The sequence below is a fragment of the Diadema setosum genome, chromosome 2 (assembly GCF_964275005.1).
Source record: "Diadema setosum chromosome 2, eeDiaSeto1, whole genome shotgun sequence".
NCBI lineage: Eukaryota > Metazoa > Echinodermata > Echinoidea > Diadematoida > Diadematidae > Diadema > Diadema setosum.
The window spans coordinates 10,733,741-10,758,082 of NC_092686.1; the positions used below are offsets into that span (position 1 = coordinate 10,733,741).

At 38.8% G+C, this 24,342-nt stretch overlaps 1 protein-coding gene across 1 annotated transcript in view; it reads left to right on the top strand.

Moving 5' to 3' along the window:
* The window catches only part of LOC140239674 (plexin-A2-like), a 127,701-nt gene that overhangs the window by 65,466 nt on the left and 37,893 nt on the right, over positions 1-24,342 (top strand). The window lies entirely within an intron of this gene.

Here is a 24,342-nt window from a genome sequence, read left to right on the forward strand (position 1 = left end):
TCCCTTGCCTCCGTTGCCCCAGAAGAAAGCCCCTTTTTAACACACCAGCGGCTACTTTCTAGTAGACTTCTCTCTTCATCCGTGACTGGATCTATCCTTATTCTACATCTTGTATCCATGCATAATTGATTGCTCTTGGACGGTACTGAAAAAGGGTACGTCGGTGACGGATAAACATCCCCTGGCATTGATTTGCCTTCTCAAGACTGTTGGGCTCGGTCGCTCGGTACCTCAGTTTTTCCTCAACACAGACCACACATTGAACACTTTCCATCACAGCATGGGAGGAGAAAAAAGTATTTAAGTGTCTGAGGAGGCATTCAATTATTAGCAAGTTTGATAACGGATTTTATGGAGGAATTAAAGCAAAACTAACAGTTGCATCATTCATCTTAGCAAAGAAATCAGAATGAGCTCATCAGTATTTGGCACCAATATCTTGCGAGAAAGAGAACGTCCCATTCTTCAGCCCAAGGCAAAAATTGAAAGATGTAGGCTACTAATTATTTTTAATGGTGTTTTCAGGGATTTAGTGACAAGTGCAGTTACTTATCTTATATAATGAATTAGTCACACTGTAGAATATTTGAAGCATTCACTGACTGTTCTTAAGAGTTCTCTTGGAAACCAGGTTTAATATTTTCATCTGATTGACTTCATTCAGCTGGCAAATTGAAATTGCACATAATAATTACCAAAAGTTTGCATGTTGTCCTGGGAATGGCAATCAACTGGTAAACATAATAAATGACCATTAAAAAAACTTTGAATATATAGATATATATGATGATTGTTGTTCTTTACTTGTAGCTATGGTTAAATGGCCTCTAAGAGCCCATTGTGTTTGTATGCTATATAATAGATGTAATTACATTCATTGCTGTAACAAAGTTAAACTCACATTTTGCATGGGATGGACTGGGGACATAATAAGATGGAAATATATAAAGATCAGAGATGCAAAGAGGAAAATATACTAGGATTTATTATAAATTTCTACAGTAAAAGGGCTAGGGTATGGTTGTAACACTTTAAACGGTGCCTGTGTGGGCACCAATTTTGCTGATACCAGACTCACCTCCTGTCAAATGAAAGAAATCCACACAGCAATATGTGCCCGAGAATCCCGTAATGGGTGTTTAATGACTGCCCAATTGCCTTGGCATCTGACATCGGGCAATAAAGATGAAAGTATCACATGCTCCGTTGAAGGGAAGTAGTTAGGCGCTAATGAAGTGTTAATTGCTGTGATTATTTACATGCATGGTGTGTGTGATCTCTGCAATAGCGATCAATCCTACGCTGCTGATTAGTCTGCAGTGATGTGGATGACAGAAAAAAAAGAGAAAATCTGCATTTAACCTTAATGCGAAACAGCGTACTGAATATGTGGAATCTAGAACAGTAGATTACTGTATGTGGTATCTGGAGCATCGGATGTATTGTAGAGGCGTACTTGACCTAGCAGTGATAGAATTGCAAATTAATCTTTCTCACTTAAGTTTCAGTTATTCTCTTTCAACCTCCTGCAAATTTCTTCCATCTTTGAGCTCACTTTCACCCTGGATAAGTTATCCAGGTGCATTTGTAGAAATTGCGGTCAACCCCGATATGTGTGATTAGAAATGTGTGGAAGCTGGCAGAGAGTGCGCAACAGTCTTGTGAAAAAAATCTTACAAATCATCACCTGACACTTTGCGACACTGTTGTCGTTGCTTTTGTGTGGATGTAGGCATTTGCCCAGGTGCAATTAACTTCTGCCCCATCTCTAAGTATGGACGACATTTGTGACTTCTATCGCAATTGCGGCGAAGATGATCTTTTTCTCTTGTCTATTTCTACCTCTTGGGGGGCATCCTTGGGGGTAATTCATCTCATATTTAACAGCCCGATATGAAGCGGTGACAAAACTTTTACGTTCTGGAAATCCACTTGGGACCGGGAAAATGCACGTTCGGAATGATAATTCCTCAAAAATGTCAAAGTTGTTGATCCAGGGGTGTCTCAAAAGACCTCAAGCAGAGCTGCTTGTGATCTCTTGCGACATCTTGGGGGATCGTGGAGGAGCGTGGAGGATTTTTTTTTTTCCCCCCGCTGGAAGGGAGGTGTTCCATTTGCAGAGCTGTTGCACAAAGGGAGGGTCATTTGTGATTGAAATTGCCCAACGCTTTGAAACAGCAGACCCTCTTATCTTTATTTTCTAGCACTCAGTGAATGAGGAGAAAGTGAAGAGCTTGTCGTTACAATGTGTCACTTCTTTGGTAGTCTCGGATTACAGACTCAAAAAGTGGTGCTCATTAATGCGTAAAGGAGACATCTATCTCTGAATCATATGCGGTATTTTATTCATCTTTTCCTTGGGGTGAAGAACAGGTGACTTTTTTTACCTACTGAGCTACCAGGCAAGTTGCTTAAAATTCTAAATGAGTTGATAATTGAGAAGATGACTGGAATTTTCTCTCAGAACAGAGTAAAAATGTTTCTGTAAGAATTTGATATTGAGCATTGACAGGTACATTGCCTTGGAGATGGATGAATGGTAATCAGTAATGGTTAATTTTCACCAAGAATAGTTGACTAATGTATCTTTTGATTCGAGTTATTACTCAAAGATATTTCACATGACATGAAGAGTTGATACTAAAATCCACTCCTTTTTCAATGTGTTGGAGATGGCTTTCTTTTCAGAGGAAAAGATGATTAACACTGATCTTCTGTAAACCCCTTGTGTGCTTTTAGTGTGAATTAGCACAGAAAACACTCTATGGTTGTATACACTGTCTAATGTCCCCATCAGAGAAAAGTTAAGATGACTGAAGTATGGTTCTGAAAGCTCACCTAGTTTGAAACAAAACCACATTCTAGCCTTTGAATTAGAATTTTCTTCCACTCAGTTGCATCTGTGCGTCATGTTAATTATAGATACCGTAGATGTATTAGATGCGTAGCCCACCGTATTAATTATGCATTGCTTTATGAAAGCAACGCGGAGAGGGAGGGTGAACAGTGCCTCAAGTCATACAAATGTACAACTTTCTGATTTCAAGTGCTCCATGGATGAACCTCGTCAGGATTTAAAGAGCGAAATCCATGACAGGGGGCTTGTGAAATGATTGAAGAGGAGACTTTTCAGAGTTTTGATGAGGTCGGTAGTCAGAGGGTCAGAACAAGCGTTAGGAAGGCAGTGCATTGCCCTGCACAAGAACCAACCTTATTACCACATCCCAGGAAATATGGATACCAGGTACAAATGATTTAGCAGGTGTGTCCATGCTGTATTTGAAATTCATAACTTGATGTAAAGTGCATGATAATCATACTTTGCGAGAGGGGGTGGGGGAGGGGAGAGGGAATCAACAAAATGACCACAGCGGTTATGATTGCCCTACCAGATACAGTATCCCTCGTAAAGCATTTCATTGGTAGATTTGATCGTCCATTTCTGGTGAGAAGTGATTTGGGTTGTGACAATCACTTCTCCACCTAAATTAAGAGACTCTTCGAAAGAGAGAGAGAGGGATAATGCACAACGGAATAGAATACCTTGGGCAGCCGCAGTGAGGGATCGTATGTAGACGTTGGTGGCGGAGAATAAAAGGGATACCAGTCACTTCTGTTTTGATGCAATTTCCGCATCGGTGTCAAGAGGCGGCCCCGCCGGCCGGTTGAGAGGACATTGATGGCAAAAAGCTGTCTTTGGTCACTCCGGGGCAAGGTGGATTAATCAGGTGCCTAATGAAAAGAGACGGAAGTGAGAGGGTTTGTTCTCCGGGTCAGTAAGCTCCCTTTTTTTTCTCCTCCACCAATTCAAAGATTTTTTTTTTTGGAAGATGTTTCTCTACGCTTCATGCAGATGATATGATGGTGAATCTGCCTAATGTTTTCTTTTTTGTTTGACATGTGCCACATGGATCATTAGAGAGGTCTCCTACCGGTCAAATCTCATCTTATCTTCTTTTTTTTTTTTTCTTGTAATGGGATATTTCAAGTTTTGATGATGAGACTTGTCATTTGGAGAGGAAAAAAAAAAAGAGAAAGAGAGAGATGCATTTATAGTTAATGAGGCTTGGGTTGTGAGCTCCCCGTTGATTTGTTTGAGTCTAGTCATGGATGCGTCATGGTCGTAAGCTTCCAATAAATCATCACCAGAAGCATTTGATTAAGACTGTCTGTCATTTTTTAGGAGGCAGCTTCGTCTCTTTTTCTTTTTCTTTTATTTTTGTCTCTTGTGTCTCGTCTCATTTTATGTGAATGTGATACAAAGCTCACTTTACTCCAGTGCATACATGACGCCCACGTAATGAGTGTGTGTAAATATTCAAGTGGAACAAATCAAATAATTGTGACTTGTTTACAAATTATGGCCAAAATGTTGTGCTGCTGAAGGTTAGGGTCAAAGCAATTAAATATTCTTTATGATATCTGCTGGCAGTGAGCATTGTGACAGATATTATCCTTTGAATCCCTGTGGCATGGAATTTCAGTATGCTGATTGTAAACGAAGGATTGTTTGTCATTAAATTCTTATTTCCATGATTTAATTCTTATTTCCAAAGGGAATTCTAAGTGTGTGTGTGTAAATTTCAGTGATGAGTTCATAGTTATTTCAACAAACATTAATCCTAATTAGTTTGAAGTTCAGCTGTATTTTCTTTGCATCTGAAGTTGATTCTGTGTTACCTGGTACATGTTGTCTGTCTAATACTCTATTGCTAGTAAGTGGATTTTTCGAAGAGTCATGTATAGCAAATCATTCTATTGTGCAAAAAAAAAAAAAAAAAGGAGAAAAAATCAAAGGGGGAGGGGGAGAGGACTAGAAATGAAGTTAGTCTTGCAAAGTGATAAAATCAGTGATCAAAATTGAAATCTGTCCGGTCAGTCATTTCAATTTACATCTGTTGCCATCGGCTTTATTTATGTAGCATTTTCATGGGGTTTTTTTTCTTCTCAAAGAATGAGAGATAAAAAACGATTGAAGGCAATGGGAAATTAGTTCTGTGTAGTAATTATGTGAGATGTGGGCGGACAGTCATTTCCCAGGATGTGGTTTGAGAACTGAGGGGACCAAAAGGCATCCTGTGTATTATTGTTAGGGTTAGTATTTTCATTTGTGTGTATGCAAACACACCCATAATGCACTGTGCATAACCTGGGTTATGTGACTGATTTGAATGGGGACACACACACTGACCAAGATTCTGGACTATGTAAAAAAAAAAAAAGTAACGTGACCCGTGATGCTATGGACCATTGAAGAAACAAGGCAACTACTAAGTTCCCCTCCCCCATTCCTTCCGGAGCTCCCCCTAATTCTTAGCCAGAGGAACTTGTTGAAAAATAGCCATGTAATGTGCAGGAAGATATTGTGCAGCAGGTTGTTGGATATTCATCTTTTCTGTCATGCATTAGGGAAGAAATAAATGAGTGGTAGGTTCTATTGTGTGATCAGGGTGGTGGATATCTGTCACTACCCATAGGCATAGTGGTATAATCTGAGAGGTGCATGTGAGAGAGATATCTCAAACCTCTCTGGTATAGTTGAGGATGCTGGGTTTGATAAGTTGTCTTTGCTTTTGCAGTAGGGTGTTGTTTCTTTTGGCAGTGTGATTTTGTACCTAGGCCTATTTAACTAGTTCAGTTCAAGATAAAAACTTGTTTTTGTGCTAAAATTTCTAGTTTATGAGTCGGGCAATTTCATAATGCACAGTGTAAACATTAGTATAAAGGCATAACTGTAAAATAATGTCTCCAGTTCATTTGAAGTTTTATCAGGGGCTTCATTTCATCTTCTGAAACGCAGTTTAGAATTGTTGGATCATTGAGGTATGTTGAAAAAAAAAATGTAATATTATATATTTTTTTATTACACAACAAAAAGGTGAGGGGGAAAAAATCTTCAAATGATAAATGTCAAAGGTGACATGTGTGAGTGAAGTTAATGATGTAGCAGTAATTGTGACCAATTAAGAGATTATTCTCAAGATGTGGTGGAAGATGAAATACTGCCTAGATGGATGGATTTCAATCAAATTGAAATCCCTGTTTTGGAGTTTACCAGATGATTAGAGAATGATCTTGATGGATGCTCAGAATGAAGGATCAGACAACAGGACAAACACGTCATTTTTTTTGTCTGTCTGTAAATGCGTCTGTAGACAAGCGATGACTCACTGAGCCACCCTCCGTCTCTATCCAGGAAACATGCCGTATCACAGCTCCGGCTTGTTTGTGATTAAAAAGTGATATTTTCCTGTGTTTAATGTGAGTGAAAAAGCACTTATCGAATTGAGGCCAGTCTTACTGTGGCATGAACTACTTAGCAATGTAGGCCTACATTCAATAATAGCAACATTGCAGAGACTCAAAGAATCTCAATTGGAAAGAGTTTATGAACTTTTGACATCTGTATGTCACATTATTTTGTTCTGTATATTCATTAAAGAGAGAGCGAGACCTTTGGAAGTGGAAGAAATAGCTCACTTGCCAGATGGATATGTGGTATCATCACATGTTACTGAGGTAATAGCCAACAGTGATTGTCATAAAGGCAGGAGATAAATGTCCATGTAGCTGATTGCCTCCTTTGTGGTGATTTCTTGTGATGATGGCGAATTGCCATTGAATAACATGGTGAGCAGGTCATGGTTTGACTACGCCAGCTAAGCAACCTAGCATTGTTTGCAGATGAAATTGATCTCTAGCCTTGTCTGCTGATGTTGTAGTAAAATTTTGGATGATTTCAATTATGACGACTAAGTAACAAGCTATTAAATTAACCTAATTGTTCTGATTTATATCTTTTCTTCAATAGTTTCAGTCCAGTATGCATGCTGTAGTTGATGCTATGTTAGGAAAGCCTAGGACAGAGATTTGGTAGGTTTTAGGAACAAATTTTTCTCTTGAAGGTACATTGCATGATCAAAGAGTCGAGTTTTAAAATCCAGTGGAATGCAAGCATCTTGAGGAAAAAAGGCCTGTCAAGTAGAGTGTAATAGAAACTCACCGTCCCACCTTCCTCATGTGTGTGTGTGTGTGTGTGTGTGTCTGTCTGTCTGTGCTTCTCCTTTCTCATAGACCATTCTTCAATATCCAGGCTTCCTATTGGCAAACAAATAATAAATATTTGTTCTCTCTACCACTCTTTTTCTTTCACCCCTGTCTGGCTTATACGGGTTGAGGAGATGTTTTTCATCTTTGATTAACATGAATGCTTTCTTCTCGAAAGCCGAGTCTGTGCTTTGCTTGTTTTTTCTCCATTTATGAAACCTGCCAGCCGTGGCATTGTTCGGGTTATTAGAAGCCGTAGGTGTCGCGCTCTTTGGGCTTTCGTTCAGGAACAGGGTGTGGAGTATCATTTAAATGTGTGACAAAATGCACATTCCTGCAGCTAAAGCTTCCGATTAACCCTATTGAAGTGGCAAACAAGGCAGAATTGTCTGTACTTCTGCTTCTTCTCTGTCTCTGTCTGTCTCTTTGATTTTGGTGTGTTTGCAAATCCCAAGATGCTACCTTCAAAGAGCTATAAAGATAAATCTCCTGCACTACTTAGGCTCAATTAAAGAACATCTTTGGGATTTATCCAGAGCACAAGGTGTAGCTTCAATTCCTTTATTTCTCATTTGTCAAAAACCACTATGAGCTTAGAGAAGCTGGCTGAAAAAAAAAAAGAAGCAAAGTCAGTTATGATAGGTACTCAGACTTGGATGCCTTTAATTAGAGAAGCAGTTTCTTGCTACATACCGAATATCAGTGTTTGGCTAATCGTTAACATCTAAGATATTAATTTTTTTTTTTTTTTTTTTGCCTATCACTGAAGCGAGAAAACCATTGAACCTAAATTGTTATCGGTCAGGAGAGGTGAAAACCACTGTGGCAGCATTTTTAGAGGATAACTTGAAATTGCCCCTTGATGAGCTGAATTTCCTGTTGAGGCTTTTAATGTTCATTGCAAACAGAATGATGTTGGATCAGTGGTTCCAATGCCACATTTCTTTGAAAGAGTCACTTGTGACGAACACGATGCAATTCCACGGGCCGCTCTCCCGGTCCTCTTAAAAAAATTTTTATCGGTCATCACTCGGTCCATTGATGGGAATAATGCACAATCCTTGCACAATGCAGAGGATCCCATAGAGGATTTATCAAGGTGTGGTCAGGTAAGCGAAGTCTCGATGGTACGGTGCGGTAATCACGAAGCCACAAATAAAGCTGGTCGCAAGCAGGTCTTCATTGCAATCGAGCTAGGCATTATCAACACTAAGTGGAGCGCTAAAGAGAAACAGCACCATTGTTGGCCAGTGAACAAGAGAAAAAGATAGAGAGCCAGAGAGAGAGAGAGAGGGAGAGATGGAAAGGGAATATGAAAGGAGAGAAGAGTTGAATCACCTTTTGCATCTGTGTACATGTCAGAACAAAAAGGAAATTTGAAAAGTAACCATGTTGGGATTTGCCTTTATCAAATATCTATAGGATTTGAGAGATGACATTTCGTTACAAGCTACCAAAGTTACTTTGAACATCTTAAGGTCTTCTTGAGTCTCGACTGTATTGTAATGAATGAGACTGCCAAAAACTGAATGATTATATACATCAGGGGACCTGTGTACTCTGTGTCGTTTAAGGGGAACAATGAGCGATTAATGCTGCTGTCAAAAAGTTAGCTGCCTGCACTAAATGGGTGCTGAAGAAGAGTTTTGTCTGTGAGATGGGATTTGCATTATCCTCAGAGCATGTGCAATAAAGCCACCAACAAGGCGATGGCCTGTGAAGGCTGTATGAACTCAATTGAGAAACTAATTCTCCCAAATCCTTTTTGCCTTTCTCTCATCATATACAACAAAAGAAGAAGAAAGAAAGAAGAGAATAGGTCATTACAATGAGTTGGGTGTTTTATCTTCAGTGAAGGATAGTAATAGAACTTTAGAGGTTTCATGGTTTAAAGAAGGATTAGCATCTGCTATGCAGATGTTCTTTCAATGTCTTTGGTATATAAAGTCTGCAAAGGGACATATGCAGAGAACCAGGTCAAACGAGGGGGTGAGATGTGGTAAGCAGAGAGAGAGGGTGAGGGTTCAAGAAGCGGAAGGAATGGTCTGCTGATTTGCAGGTGGTTAATTCACGATTTTCCAGAAGATGAACAAATGGAATACAGTCAGTTCTTTAACCTCAAGTTACTGACACAGACAGTGAATCTGTCCATTGTTTGGAGAAAGGTTAATATTGGCTGTGATTGCTGTTCGGTCAGATGAAAAAAAAAGCCACTTCCAGCCAGGCTGTAACTTGGTGTCACTGCACTATCAAAGAGTGTCATTTTAAAGCCAGTGTAAAACCATCTTGTTTGATAGAAAGAGTGTGTTCTCTAGCTACAGTGTAACAGGCATGTCTTGTATCTCCATAACCACTTACACAACATTAAATATTTTATGAGCATGTGCAATAATCAGATATTTTGTTTTCTCTATGAGATCATCCTTTTTCATGTGATATCTTTTTTTTTCTTTTTTTTTTTAACAGAATTTCAGATAGATCCTTTTTGACTGCTAGTTCATGTTTTAGTCTGCTGAAAAAAGGTCACAACTTCTTAATCCTCCAGCATTCTTCCTAGTCCTTTAAACCTTGTGCTGCTGATCTGCACTTGGAACAGTTGCAATTAAAGAAATGAAATCAGTCATGCCATTTGCACAAGCAAAGCTTAGCAATAAAAAGTCAGTCCGTGTGGGTCCCATCTATAGAGGTGCACATAGAAATCATGTAACACACTAATGCTTGGTTCTCTGATTCTGTGCTGATGTGTCGACAGGGGAAATTCTTAAATGTTTCTGCGGAATGTGGACTAAGTACCGTTGCTTATCATTGTGATCCCTTCGGCAAAGTGAGAATCCTGTTTCGTTTTTGACTGACTGAATCTTTATCTATTCAGAGCATCATGAAGCAAGATGAACTGACTAAAATGATTGTTATTTATGTATGGCTTATGTAGCACACACAATAGAGATCCTCTTGCATGATATGTCTGAAATGTGGAAAATAATCTCTGCTCCGTTGGAAGTGTGCCAGGGTACTTACTCACCGCTGCAAATGTGATTGTACTTTGAACATTCATTCATAAGATGCCAAGACACAGGTCGGTATGGCAAACGAGTTTTTAAAGATACAGATCTGTCATCAGGTTTGAACCACACAGAATGAAGTCTCATTAAGCAGGCAAGAATGTTAAGTTTATTCTCTCAGAAATTTATCTCTACATCTTTCCAACCATGTCAGGCCTATGACAGGGAACCCTGTGCACAGATTGGTAGTGACCTTTAACCCTCATGATAGGGTGTGGTAGAATGGTCTTGAATATCTAGCATCTATCCTTTAGTTTGGCTCTGCATCATGTTAAGAAAATAAAATGATGGACTTTGGATGAGGGCGATTAAAATATAGAATTCAGAGGAAGGAAATTCAGAGGGAAAATGTAATCTAGAGGATAAACGTCTAGGATTGAATCTGACCCTATCTGGAAATGATGCTATCTAGTAGGCCATCTATCAAGGGAAAAAAAAGAAAGGAGTGTAGTTTTTAAAATGGATCATCACTCACAGAAAATTAGAGATATGAAGATATTTGAAGGGAAATTCATGTTTGTATACCAGATTGCAGGATATGATAATATAGAGATTTGGATATATACAGATGATCTGTAGTGAAGGCCCCCCCCCCCCCATATCAAGTCACATCGGGGATACGCCCCCACACAACAACAACAACAACAACAACAACAACAACAAGAGAATCCAAAACAATGACAAACCAAATGGATCACAGAAGTATTCAAGGTAAATGCGTCATGTGCAGTAAATTTGCAGGCTCTAGCCAACATTATCCTATCTCAATGCCAAAGGAAGAAAGTGACTAATTTGTTTCTGAACAGGTTGATTAGAGAGTGAGAGAGAAAAGGAAATCTATTGTTTCAAACAGGTAATCATTTTCCTGAGGGTTTGGCATATTTGCTCTACGGAATTCCACCGGAGACAGCCATATATTCCAGTCGCAATTACCCTTTAACTATGTTCATAAATGGGACAAAATGTAGACAAGCTTACATTTTGTCTTGTGTTGTTTAGCGGGCAATTCAGTGATGTTTTGTTAGTCATATTTTCCATTGCATCCCGAGTAATTAAGGGCCCTGGGAATTACATCTAGGTATTCACAGCAGCATTGAGATACGTGCTGACGCATTATTGGTAGTGGTTGCTCATCGGTCTGCGTATTGTCAAGTGACATTGGATCGCAAAGGACAATCGGAGGTTACTTTTGATGTCGGTTTTTATGTGGTATGAATATAGAAGGGCAAGATAGAGGCAGAATTGAGAAAAGCAACCACCTGTTTGTGTCACATTATTTCATGTTGTGCACTTGAGGCTTGTAGATGTGCATTTGTAAAGTACAGCTGTTCATCCCGAGACTAAAAGGGCAGTGACCATATATTTCGGGCCTCAATAACATTCAATTAGTGTCACTATAAGACTGATTGAAAAGCTATTGCTCCAAAAATTTCTGTCATTCTTTTGATGGGAACATACCGGGAGTGTGGAAAATGCGAAAGACTCGGTTTACATAGAATGCCTTTGACCGAATTAGTCGTTGATGTGTGCGCATGTGTGTATGCGTGTGCAGATGGCTGTGGTATGTGTTTTTAAAGGTATGTTATGTGGGTGAATGTTTCTGAGATATAGGTCATAGGGGAGGGGGATTCTGCTAATTTGATAATTCTGTCTCCGGTTTTCGTTTGCGGGGAATTAGGGAGGCAGTCTGTAAGTAGTTACTGCCCTCGGATGGATAAATGGTTGCATTGTTCACAGCGTTCCGATACCTTGTTAGTCCGACTCCAACAACCTTTTTTTTTTTTCCATCTGTGTGGGCAAAATTGGAAATGCGTCCTTTAAGCAACAAGTGAGAGAGGACAACGTACTCCAGAGAAAATCCTAAAATAGATGGAAATCTAATATTGTGTTTCAAATTTAAGAGTTTACACCTCTCAAACAGCAGAAGAAACAAGAAATTGCAGAGAAGATACCCTATTTCCTCGTGCATAATGTATGGATCAGGAGATCTATGACTGCTCTTCTAGGGACTTTTTTTCTTTTCTTTTCATGTAGGTGATAATACTGTTTATTCCCCAAGATGGCATCATAGTAATGTGTAGGAGGGGGACAATTGCATGCAAAGTCATGAATGTGAATTCTTTTACACAGCTAAGTGGATGTCACTGCAGTAAGAATAGAAGAGGTAAGTGGTATGGCGCATGGAAGACTGTTCATTCCAGTCATATACATCCTATTGAAAAATAGTATCTCTGGTATAAGAGCAATACTGTGATTGGGGGGGGGGGGTTACTTGTGCCAAAGATGTTTGAAATTTCAATTTGACTTAGGAGGTATCCTTGATTTGACCTTGTGGAATAAAGTCATGCATTATGTAGAGTGGAGACATAAAGAATCGTGAATGTCATGATCGCAAAGAATATGATACCTTGTGTACATGATATGAATGGAGAAGGGAGGTTGTGGTGATAATTTAGGTTAAATGTGCATGTACAAAGGGAGGATGAGTCTGAAGGAATACGTGTGCAGCATTTAGAATAAAGCTGATCATGAGATGATGTTATGATTTCTCCATGCATCATGTAGCAGTGGATCATTTTCTGATATTTCAATTCAAAGGGAAATTCTACTGCTGTTCATGGTAGCTGAATGTTGTATTCAGCATTTTTTTTTTTCAGTACCATGGTATACATTACCAGCCATAATATAATAATAAAGATGAGAGATAAAGTTGGGCGGGGGGTAAGGGGTGAGGCTCTTATCCCTGAGCTGACCCCACCCATTTTTTGAGCCACCCAACCCATCCCCAACAGCATGCACGCTCTCATAACAGGCAAGTTGTCTGCCTGTACTTGACCTTTTCCTGCACGCATATCATCTATGGTGTTGGCCTCACAGACTCTTTACTTACTTTTGCAATTGATATTCAAGTCAACAAACTTCTTCTCTGTATATATCTGTGTGTTACATAGAGGGGCACCCAGAAGGGATGCTCATCTTTCAAATAAGCATTAATGATCAAATTCTTTTAGTTAATTAATCTGAATGGAGGCCAATGGGTTTGTTCTCATGGTATACAGAACAGATCATATCAACTGACCTTCGGTACTCTGCTGGTAGTACAACAGGTGACAAATGAAATGAACTTCCTAAAGAACCAAGAAATTTGTGGATCAGATGACTTGCAATGTATGCCTACCCTTCTTTGACAGCTGTATTTGTTTAGATATCAAGTACTTTGTTCCAATGATAATCATGTAAACTTCATCGCATTCATGAACTTGGTATGTAATGCAATATTTACATTAGTGACTTGTTATTAATCTAGGAAAGATTTTATCATGCAGTGCGTGAAATGCAGTCGAGGAGCTACAAATATTCTACAGTTGATTCTTCTACCTTGCGAGATTGCTGCTGTTCTCGTGTAACCTACTCCTACTAAAGGTGGATGCTGTCATTTGTTTTTCTCCTCTGAAGAGTGAAAGTACTTTAAACCTTCCTCCAATATGGGCCTTGCCGGATCTCGTGTATGACCCCCGCTGTTCAACCCGGCAAGCGTGGGCTACTCCCAACGTGCAGGGCAGACACTGTGTCGCTAACTGGGTAAATACTTCTGGTGGAGTCCTGCCCCAAAGTTCCCCCTTTTTTTATGGTGGTGTAAGAGAAGTTTCTGTGACTGCTTGAATGTTCGAATGGTGAGAACCATTTGCAAATTGGCAGACGCCGTGATATTGACATCGCGGTCACATCATGAGGCGTCGTGTACCCAGCGATTATGTGTTGCCATGAATTATGGGCAGATGGTTAGCATTTGTGAGATTCTCTTTTTTTTTTTTTCTAAGCCAGTCACAAACGTCTGAACTTTGTAGACATTTCTCAGTCAGAGTAGAAAGCCTTTTGTGGATCAAAGAAAAAATGAAATGAAAAAACCCTGAAATCCAGGTATTGGTAATTTTCAGCCTGTCAAGATGCTGGAATGATTTCCTTGCTCAAGATGCCGATACAGCGTGCCGCTCCCTCCAACAGCTGTTTTTGAACGTTACAGAATTTCAGCCAAAAATCCAAAGTGTGTGCCAGGTTTCCTTCTGTATTTCATTCCATCTGAAAAAAAAAAAGAAGTAGGGAGGGGAATGGTGTTGAAGTCCTGTCACCAATAAAACCTTTCTTGTTGCATTCAAAATGGTGCATTATTTCAGGTCGCGGTCACGATTGTAACTCAAATTTAAAATTTTTACAGTTTGAACACAAATAAAAACGTGATATTTTGTGAGATTTGCTTTGTGATCTAAATCACAATTATTTGCAAAAAGACACAAAGTTGTGCAGTGTGAACCGTGAATGAATTTTGTAATTTGATTATCTTGTAGTTTTCTGTGCATTCACATATTCCAGCTTCTGTTACTCTTTGAGGTAATATGATCTGTGCTTTAAACAGTTGACTGGAATGTTTCACGGACTAATGATATGTGTTGATGTTGAGCAGATTGCAATGAGTTCTAGCAACATAAAAAAATTAGGAATCACACAGGAATGTATGCATTCAGGTAGTTTCATGTGATATGGAAATTTTAATTTTTGATCGGTTCCAAAGCCTAGTCATGTTCCTCTCTTATATATCCCTACACAGTCTACCAATCAAGGTATGAGCATGGAGCTACTAGTAGCTCCATGGTATGAGGGTGACTTTATTACATATTTACAATTCATGGCACTCTCGAAAATTACTGTTCCTGTGGGGAAAAGCCTGTAGGACATCGGCATGAACAATTTTAATGTGTTGCTAGGGAAACGTGAATATTATTCAGCAGTTTTGAAGTGGTGGCGCGGTTTATTCCTCTGTAATCTGTGTGGTCAGGAAAAAAGATAATAAATGTGTAGATTGTGCTCCACAGCTGTTGTGTGTGCATGATACAGGGGCTAGCAGCGTGTGATGTATAAAATTACGTGCAGTTCCTGTTTATTATAAGAGGGTAATCCTTGGCTGTGTCGTGAGAGATGTCTTATGGCGATTATAAACCATAATCCAAAGTGACTGAAACAGAATGTTTGATCATTCTGAATTCTGGCTTTAGAAATATATGAAAGAAAGACATTCTCTATAGCTCAAAACTGTATGATATTGCTAATGATCTGCCACAATAATTAACTATTTAGTAGAGGTGCGTAGATACAGCCTTTGTCGTGTTTGCTACTTCACACTTCCAGACAATATTGTTTCGTGGTATTTTTCCAGTTTACCCATAATCCAACTCACTCCTTCTGTCTGAATTTCCAAGCAAACATTAGTCTCTTTCCAAGGACACCACCCTCTTTCCCTAATCCCCCCTGCTGTTGATGCATAATGGGTAACGTTTTACCCCTTGAGAGAGACTGCCACCCTTCCCCCATTGTAACCCTGCTGCGTGAAATAGAGATACTTCACGCAACCTTAGAGGGGTTTCAGACGTACCAGAGAAGTTGTATGTGATCATTATTCTGAATTTCTTAACATGTCCAGAGTTATGGGGTGTTCAGACACTGAGCCAATAGCTATTAAATTTGCAAATGACATTCTTTTTAATGACTGTGATCTACTAGATTTCCCTATCAATCAAACATACTGCTTGTGATATGCTTTTATGGAAGTGTAAGTACATTATGTAGACTGCAAACATGATGGCATAAAGGAGTATATACATGATCAGATGAAACTCTACCTACTCAATTGTGTTCCAAAAGTCAAACCGTTGAGATTCCCGGCACACGCCAATAATCTAGTAAAACTTAATTGGAAGATATCTTTGGACTTCGATTAATCTTACATGATATAAGAAATGTGTTTGGCAGGAGCTTCAGACTTATTTAAAAATAGCAACAAACAAACAAACAAACAACAACTACAACAAACAAACCCATGTACTCATTGTGCCATGAAACATGTTTACAAACAGATTGATTTGTAAGTCTGAAACCCCCTGAAAGTAAATACACCTCTACATTCTCTTCCCACCCACACTCTCTCCAATTCTCTCTCTTCACCTGGTCAACAGCTTCTCCAACCCAAGACAATTATGAGCACACAGCAAATAGTCTACCCCCACTTCTCCACACATGCTAGAAACATTTTTGCACTCTTGAAGGTAAATATTGACTCCCCAGAATGTACCCTGTAGCTTGTCATTCCAGTCACACAGCACTTGCCAAACCGCACCTTTCCTACTTTTTTTCTCTCTCTTCCAGTACTTTGCATTTCTGTGTATAAATATCTAACAGATTTTGTTGTTTTATATTTGTTTGAGTCCTTGGCTGCATGTTCTCTGTCAACTTTTATATGTAATGTAGAAAGATTTTAGGAAGGTTACAATTTAATTCCCCCAATGTCAGATGAATAGGGTCAGGGTGCTACAAGCCCCACTAGCACACTTAAGCGAGCAACTGAAACTCCTAATTGGGCAAGTAATAGGATTGGGCACATGTCTGTTGTTAGTAAACTATCTATGGGCTCTTTCCTGAATGCCCATCAGGGCAGGCAAGAAAAATGTATACTGTAAAATGAATGTTCGCGTGCATTTTAATTTTGTGAATTTCGCGAGAGCCAAGATATGCGAAATTGAAATGCATGCAAAAGTTCTTGTCTACACTAACTATATGCATTGAATGTTAGAGGCAACTCGCCAATATTTCATGCCGCGAAAAAGGCCGTCGGCTCCAGTTTGTGAAAATTTTATGCTGCGAAAATATCATGTTTTTACAGTACTGTGTAATACCCTGGCGCTTTCATGAATGTCCTCGATGTTGACATGCTCTGGACTTTTCATAAATCTTTCATTTGCCTGAGGATGCCTGATGATGGCTGCATATTATATTTCAACATTGTGATGAGTTAAACAGGGGTATTACGTTCTTCTGTGGTAAAATATATCATTCTATCATGTACAGTTTATAGATGAAGTCTAATATAGTTGAACATAGGTACAAAGAAAACTGTCGGATGGTAAAACTGGATAATATGCTCTTGTGTGAAATTTCAGTTTCTCTGTGTTAATGCAGAAATGATATCTGAAATGGTTTGTCATTTTCAAAATGGAAATAAAATTTAGTTCATGTCTGATGATTATGGAAGGATATGCATGATTTACCAGCAATCATGTGAAGTAACAGGTGGGTCTTGGAAGAGTGGAGAGTGAGAGTGTAATATAGAAAAAAATATATATTTCACTCTTAATTCACTTTATCCCATTTCTAGTTGTTCAAATTGATGTTAGAAATTGTGATATTTCAGGAAAAGAAGATTGAATGTAGTGTGTTGCAGGAGGGCAAATGAGGTATCCTATGAATCACAGACATTGATATGGCAAATGCACTGCCGGTCTACATTTCCACATTTAGTCCAGGATTTTTACAGACATTATAGCATCACCCTCGAGAATTCTCTCTCGAAATATCATGCTGTGAATTCATGCAGTTTTAGCATCAGCCCTCCTGAACGCAGAATGTATGGAATGTGTGAGAAAGATGTGAAATCATGCTCCAAATTCGCATTGCGGGTTGAGGTGAAATGACAATCGGGGCATGGAGGGAATAATTCAGACCGGCATCAGCTGTTTCTCTGCGGATGCGAGGCGAGCGAGATCGAGTGTCAGTGGCGATATCATGACACAGGCACCAAGCCTCGGCAGACACTGTCATTCTGATTCGTACGGGCTTCACCATACACGTGTAACTTTCTGTTTCATTGCTTATCATTATATCTGGACTGATCAAATGTATACCATTCTGATTCCCTGTTCTTGTGGCTCTTTCACATTGTAGTAGGGCCTATCATTTAAGATAAGACAAGTGGTTGATACTTCTGCCCCCCCCCCCTTCCTTTTATCCTTTGCTCAAGATAGGAATCTTTCAAAAGATGAATGAACATTAAACTAACTATCCAGTATTTAAGGAGGATTTAATGTCTTTGAAGAATATTTAATTAAATTGGATTATACGGAATGGTTGACTTTTTGCAGATTTAGTTTAAGAAATCATTATAGCTCCTTGACCAAGCATTGCATTGTTGTACTTTTTGTCACAAGCAAAATCCAGGTGACAAGTTTCATTTTGTCTTTTGAATGTCTTCTTTCTGTTCATTAGCAGACTGATTTCATTAATTCACGGAAATCTTAAAAATGCTGAAATTTTTCCCTCTAGAAATATAAGAGATCTAAAGAAGAATTATATTTCTTTCAGGCCATTTTGATTACAATGTTTCAGTTGATGTATTATGCACACATTGTAGTTTTACTTATTCTATTTTTTTATCCCATTCCATTCCTGTTATTTAATGTACAGATGTATATTGCGTATAATTATGTTAAGGCCTACTGTCAATGTTTGCCATATAACTGTAGAGTATTTATTTGTTGTGTTTTTCCATGCCCCAGGTTCAAAAATTAAATTCTTTGTTATTGTCAGATAGGAGCTTTTGCCTATTTTTCGTCATTTTGTAAGGAGCATGTATGTCTCAGTGTTCTACCTACGAGACAGTTTTTGAAAGAAAGTATGTATGCTCCAGCTGGAACTGATGTATTACTGTATTCTGGCAATGAATTATTGATTCAGAATTGAATGACTGCAACACGATGGGGTTGACATTTCTTCCTTACAGATGCGTGTCAGATGTAGCTCCTTCAAGTTCCATTCTGAACCTTGCTCTGCTGGTAAACTCTCTGCTTATTAAATATATATGGCTCATACTGTTCAACCGATATGGCTTATAATGTTCAACAGTAAACAGTCTTGTGAATTGTACCACATGCAAAAGGAATAATGGCAATTTTTCATAACCTGTGCCTACATGGAAATAACGTGTAATCCAAGGTTTAGAAGTGATATCTGTACATTGGAGATAAACTGAAATGATGAATTTTATTTAACTCTGTTAAATTATGAAGAAAACATGTAAATATCCATTTGTTTATGTTTTGAAAAAAAAATGTCTGGACATAACAAACTGATAAACAAGTACAGAGTGCATTTGATTCACATTGACACTATTCCATATTTTCACATTTCTATGTGGGAAATAACTTCACGTGATAAAATTATTTTGTTTTCTTGAGATCAGATCTCGAATTTTTGTCAACACGTTTGTCTACCATGTCGTATAGCTGTTTATGAAGATCAAACATATTTGGAATCGCTGCTTTAACTATGTATGAGGATTAACATTTTTTAAAAAGTAAGGCCTGCTTCAAAGGCTGGATAATGATCCTCAGCACTTTGAGAAGGAGATGGCAGAAGTCAGAATTGAAGGGAGAAAAGCATTCCTCTGCCACTCGAAAATTGAATGGGTCGTGGATGGGAGGAATGTTGGCCCCCTTGTTTGCCGCCTCGCCCAAACGTGACATTTCTGAACTCTCCGCCGTGTGTTTGGATGGACGTGCTTCCAACGGAATAGACGGGGCAGCTACCTGTGCCACCGCCGGGTTTTCTCTCAAAAAGAGAGACTGAGAACAAGCAGCAGTGAAACAAAGTGGGGGATTTTTTGTCTTTTCTTTCTGTTTTTTTTTTTTTTAGCCAGGACCCAGTGGTTGCTGGAACATCCTTCTTCATCAATCATGAAACGATGCATGGGAGTGGGTGTGTAGAAGGCCTTTCATTCAGTGAGCATTTTTTGTTTTTTAAAGGGGATTTATCTTTTAAAAAATGTATGTGAATTCAATGAATGCAGAAATTTTACTGAAACACATCAGTGCAGTTTAAAGAAAATCAGACAGTCTGTTCAAAAGTTATGAATTTTTCGAAGTCTTGGTACCACCATCGCTGGATGAGAAGACAGTGACAGTCGTAACTGTGGAATGATGTAAAGAAGAAATAAAGAGAATTCAACATAATTTCATTTCTATAGCATAATTGAAGATCACTTCATTTTTCTCCTTCAGAAAGCAAGGGGGAGTAATATTACCTTTAAAATAATATGGTAACTAAGTGAAATGTGTAATTCTCTGTATATTTTCCATTATAAGTTTATCGTTGTCCTATATATGACATCATAAACTGTTGTTGTCTTCTTATCCAGCCATGATTACATATGAATTTCATAAAAATCTTTGATAATTCATTATTTTTTAACCTACAGTCTGATTTTCCTCAAACTTCTCTGATGTGTTCTTCTACTATTTCTGCATTCACTTAATCCACACATATTTTGGGGGTAAATTGAACTCCTGAATGAAAACAGAAAACGTTGGTTGCATGAGATACCAACCCTTTATTGTTTCCTTTGATAGCATTCAGTGTGTCCCACCGTTGCACATTCTGAATCACTGTAAAGCAAAATACAAATACAAAAACAAAACAAAAAAGGGGGATTCAAAATGTTTCTGCGGAGAATGAAATGAAGGAGTATTTTTCAGAGATCTTTTGTGAGTCCATTGTCTTTCCCAGTGCTGTTTGTTGCGTACAAGACAAAGAGGCGGCAAAAACAAGGTATTTTGACAATGGCCTTGTTTGTTATTTCAGATGTTTGTGCAAATAGTCTGCATTTTTTAATTGTTCGAAGGAAAATGAGGAAAAATAATGGCAAGGGCTCTTCCCACGCTAGTGGAACATTCCTTTACCCCCATGTGTAATAATGGATTTTACACTTCTCTGGCGACAGCAGATGTTTTCGGGAAGCATCTTTTGGGGGGATGATGAAGCGAACAAATATTTGTTGACGAAGATTAATCAAAGCCATTTGAATGGAAAGAACTGCTTAAACTTTTCTCATATTTTCAGAATTACAGACTGTGGAATGATTCTCTATTTAACTGAAGATTTCTTTTTATTGTTTTCAGTCACTTTTGGGAAAGGAAGAGGAGGAGGAGGAGGAGGAGAGAAAAAAAAAATCATGGTTGGAAATGTAACACTCGGTGACTGCCTGATCCACCCACTTTGATGATCTTAGCACCTCCTCGTAGGTAGCTTTGTCATGGCACTGTTTGGCGTTCTCTCCTCCCACATTCCTTCACGTTGTTTCCCTGCCGCGTTTTGCTAAAAAAGAAGGCAGAGAGTTGGGGGGAAAAAAGAGAAGAATGAAACGAGAATAGTTTTGGAATGTAAGGAATACCCAAACCCTGTAATTCTAGACTCAAATGTGTTGTTTCCGTAGTTACACAGGACAGAGTCGTATTTGGTTTTCGTCTAGTCCACATTCATTGATTGAAAAAAAAAAAAGAAGGTTTTTTTCACAAGTGACTGACTTGATTTGCTGCTGGGGCTAATGTTTGATTCAATTTTAGGCATGAGCAGGTAAACTTAGGTGCTATTGATCCCTTTGAGTGATGTTTGTGTGTGGTAAGCTATTTGCAGCTTGGCCAGGAAATGTTTGTTACTGTTGAATGTATCGTGCCAGGGTTGGCACGGGATGAAAAATGGTATAAAATCTTGCTCGGTTAACTGTGATTTGATTTAGTTATCATGCAACGGTTGGCAGCCATCAGTGTTATTACAACATTTTACCAAGAGCTGTTCATTTTGTATGCCTCATGCATAGATGTTAGCATCAATGAGAATGCATGACTTGCAGAGAATGTTATTAGCGATTTTTAACTAGTATAGAGGCAATTTTTACTTTGATTATATGATATTTTAATCACTGGAGATGGATTATAATAAAAATGATCATTGAGAGAGCTCAATCTCCATTTGTACATGGAGGCCTAATTCCTTATCAAATCTTGGTGTACCATGATGAAGTGGGCAAACGATGGCCGTATGGTTGTATATTTGCCCTGACCATAAATCAAAAGGGTTATGTCAGCTCCTGATATCCCTTGTGCTGTATCTGGCCATAGACATACATCCCTATCCATTCATCTAGATTTGAAAGCAGCTTGAGCCGCGGCTTTAGAAAAAGGATCTACAACTGAAATGACGTAAGTTGCTACTATTCTTAACTTCTGTCCCGACAGAGTAAAGAGCTATGGGATCACTTGAATGACTCAGATTGGAGTGACACGATCACTTTTCCATGACCTGGTTACAAGTGACCTTTTACTTATGTCACAAATGTACACACAAGTAGTTATGTACATGTATCAAGGCTGTATGCATGGTTGTTTAATGTGTATGTACACAGGGTGACCAGATTAATGGAGAACATTCTATATGATATAGATATAGTACATACAGGCTGACCAGATCAGTGGAGAATTTTCTACATGGTATACAATGTAGCTACAGTACATGTATGCATGTGACAGGAAATACATTATAGCTCACTCAATCTAGAATGATTTAACCCATTCCAGAAAATTCTAGGAAGTGCTGGCTGAGTGAGGCACTGCCCTTGTAACCCAATGTGATTGGTAGTTAATTTTGGCAATGATGTTATGCACATATCAGGCAGTGAGTCATCCAGGATTCCTGGAATTTGGACTTGCTAGTATGTTCACGTATGTGGCCCCAGGTTGGAGAAAATTACAGAATGTACTAGAAAGGGGTGAATGGATAGTATATAAGCCGGAGAAATTCTGAGGTAGGCAGAGTACCCAACACCTCTGCTCTGAGAGTTACGTCACTTCTGGCTCTGAAGCGACTTGTTATAGTCAGTCCTTTGTTACCTGCTGACCTGCTATACAAACTGTGTTTGTGGAAATAAGGCCTGGGAGACATTTTGCCTGCAGAGAATTAATTTGCCTACATTGGAGAGAGACTCCATATTTTAGTGTCAACGGACATTATTACGGCAAAGCTGTGACGGGCTGGATTCCTTGCTGGACATTATAAAGTGAATCATCATTCAACGCATCAACTGGACGTGGTCGTCATAACATTTGGATTTTGCATGTTTCGCTGTGGACCTATATCGTGGACTTTACCCCGGATTTATACTGCGGATTAATGCAACCTGTGCTTCTGGAATTACGTCGGAGGAATCATTCATCGGTGCCTCAAGGATCACTCATCTGTGCATCGAACATCGTATCTGGACACTGTCAAAGGATTATTTGCTTTCAAATTTGGCTGTAAGTGATTTCACTACCGATTTATAATTGTTTCTATTGATCATTATTGTACTGATGTAAAAACTGATTACGAGTCTGTACCCACAATATCACTGTTAATAAACCGCCTGAACATCAGTTGATTGTTTCTTTTGTGCGATCATTCTCAGAGTGATTTTGGTCGTAACACTTAAAATGTCCAAACTTGGGCCCCCCCCTTCCTTAAAAAAAAAGAGAGAAAAAAAATTCCCTGTACCAACCATGCTGTCTGCCTATGCTTATAAGTTTGAATCGTTGTGAGCATTTAGTAACTTTTTTTTCATGATTCTCGCATTTAGAAACAGTGAGACTTTGGCCATACCTGTGCCCTCAAAGTGTGTACATAGGAGGCATCATGTATTTTAGGATGTTTGTCCATCCATCTGACTTTGTCTAGACACGTGAATTACGACGATATGTTCGTATGTTGCAATGACATTGCAAACTTCCCCGAATAGGGCCGCAGGTACAAGATAAATGTATCCTTTGATAAATTTTCATTAGCTACTTGACTCAGGTATGGTTCCATGAGGTGTACATGAACATTCTGGGCAAAATCCCCCAGGGTCAAAGGTCACTGAACTGGAGTTGAAACGCCCTCTTCTGTTTTGTGCAACGAACTCCCAAACTTCTCTGAGGTGCAATGTACAGGTGGTAAGAAGCTTCTCATTGTTTGTGTAATATGGGGAGCTCTTTCTGTACTGCTGAAGTAAAAGCCTGCTGACATCCTGCGTACATTATTAGCTGATGGTAGTATGAGGGTTAAAGGGATGGTACAGTATTGGTGGAGATGAGAATTGGGCTTTTAACTTTTTGCGAGATACCAAGAAAACACTTATGATATAGTTCAGAACATACCATTTTAAGAGGAATTCAAAGTTAATCTGATGAAAATCGGGTTTGGAATGACTGAAACATCCAAAAACAAAGTGAAACAAAACGATCGTAATAAAGTGTGGGTCCCACACTTTATTAGAATCCCTCATTTTGGATATCTCAGCCATTTCAAAACCAATTTTCATCAAATAAACATTGAATTCCTCATAGAATGACATGCTCTTTCATATTTCATAAGAGGTTTCTCATTATCTCACCAAAAAATGTTAGAAATCTGAAATTAGGTCTCAACCAAAACTATACGATCCCTTTAAGTCTGAGGTAAAACTGGCGAGACTGTCTCATGTTGATGAAGGAAGATAGTCACCAGCGTAGGATAGTGCTTTATGTCCAGGAAAAGGATATTGACCACCTCGCTTCCTAGGGAT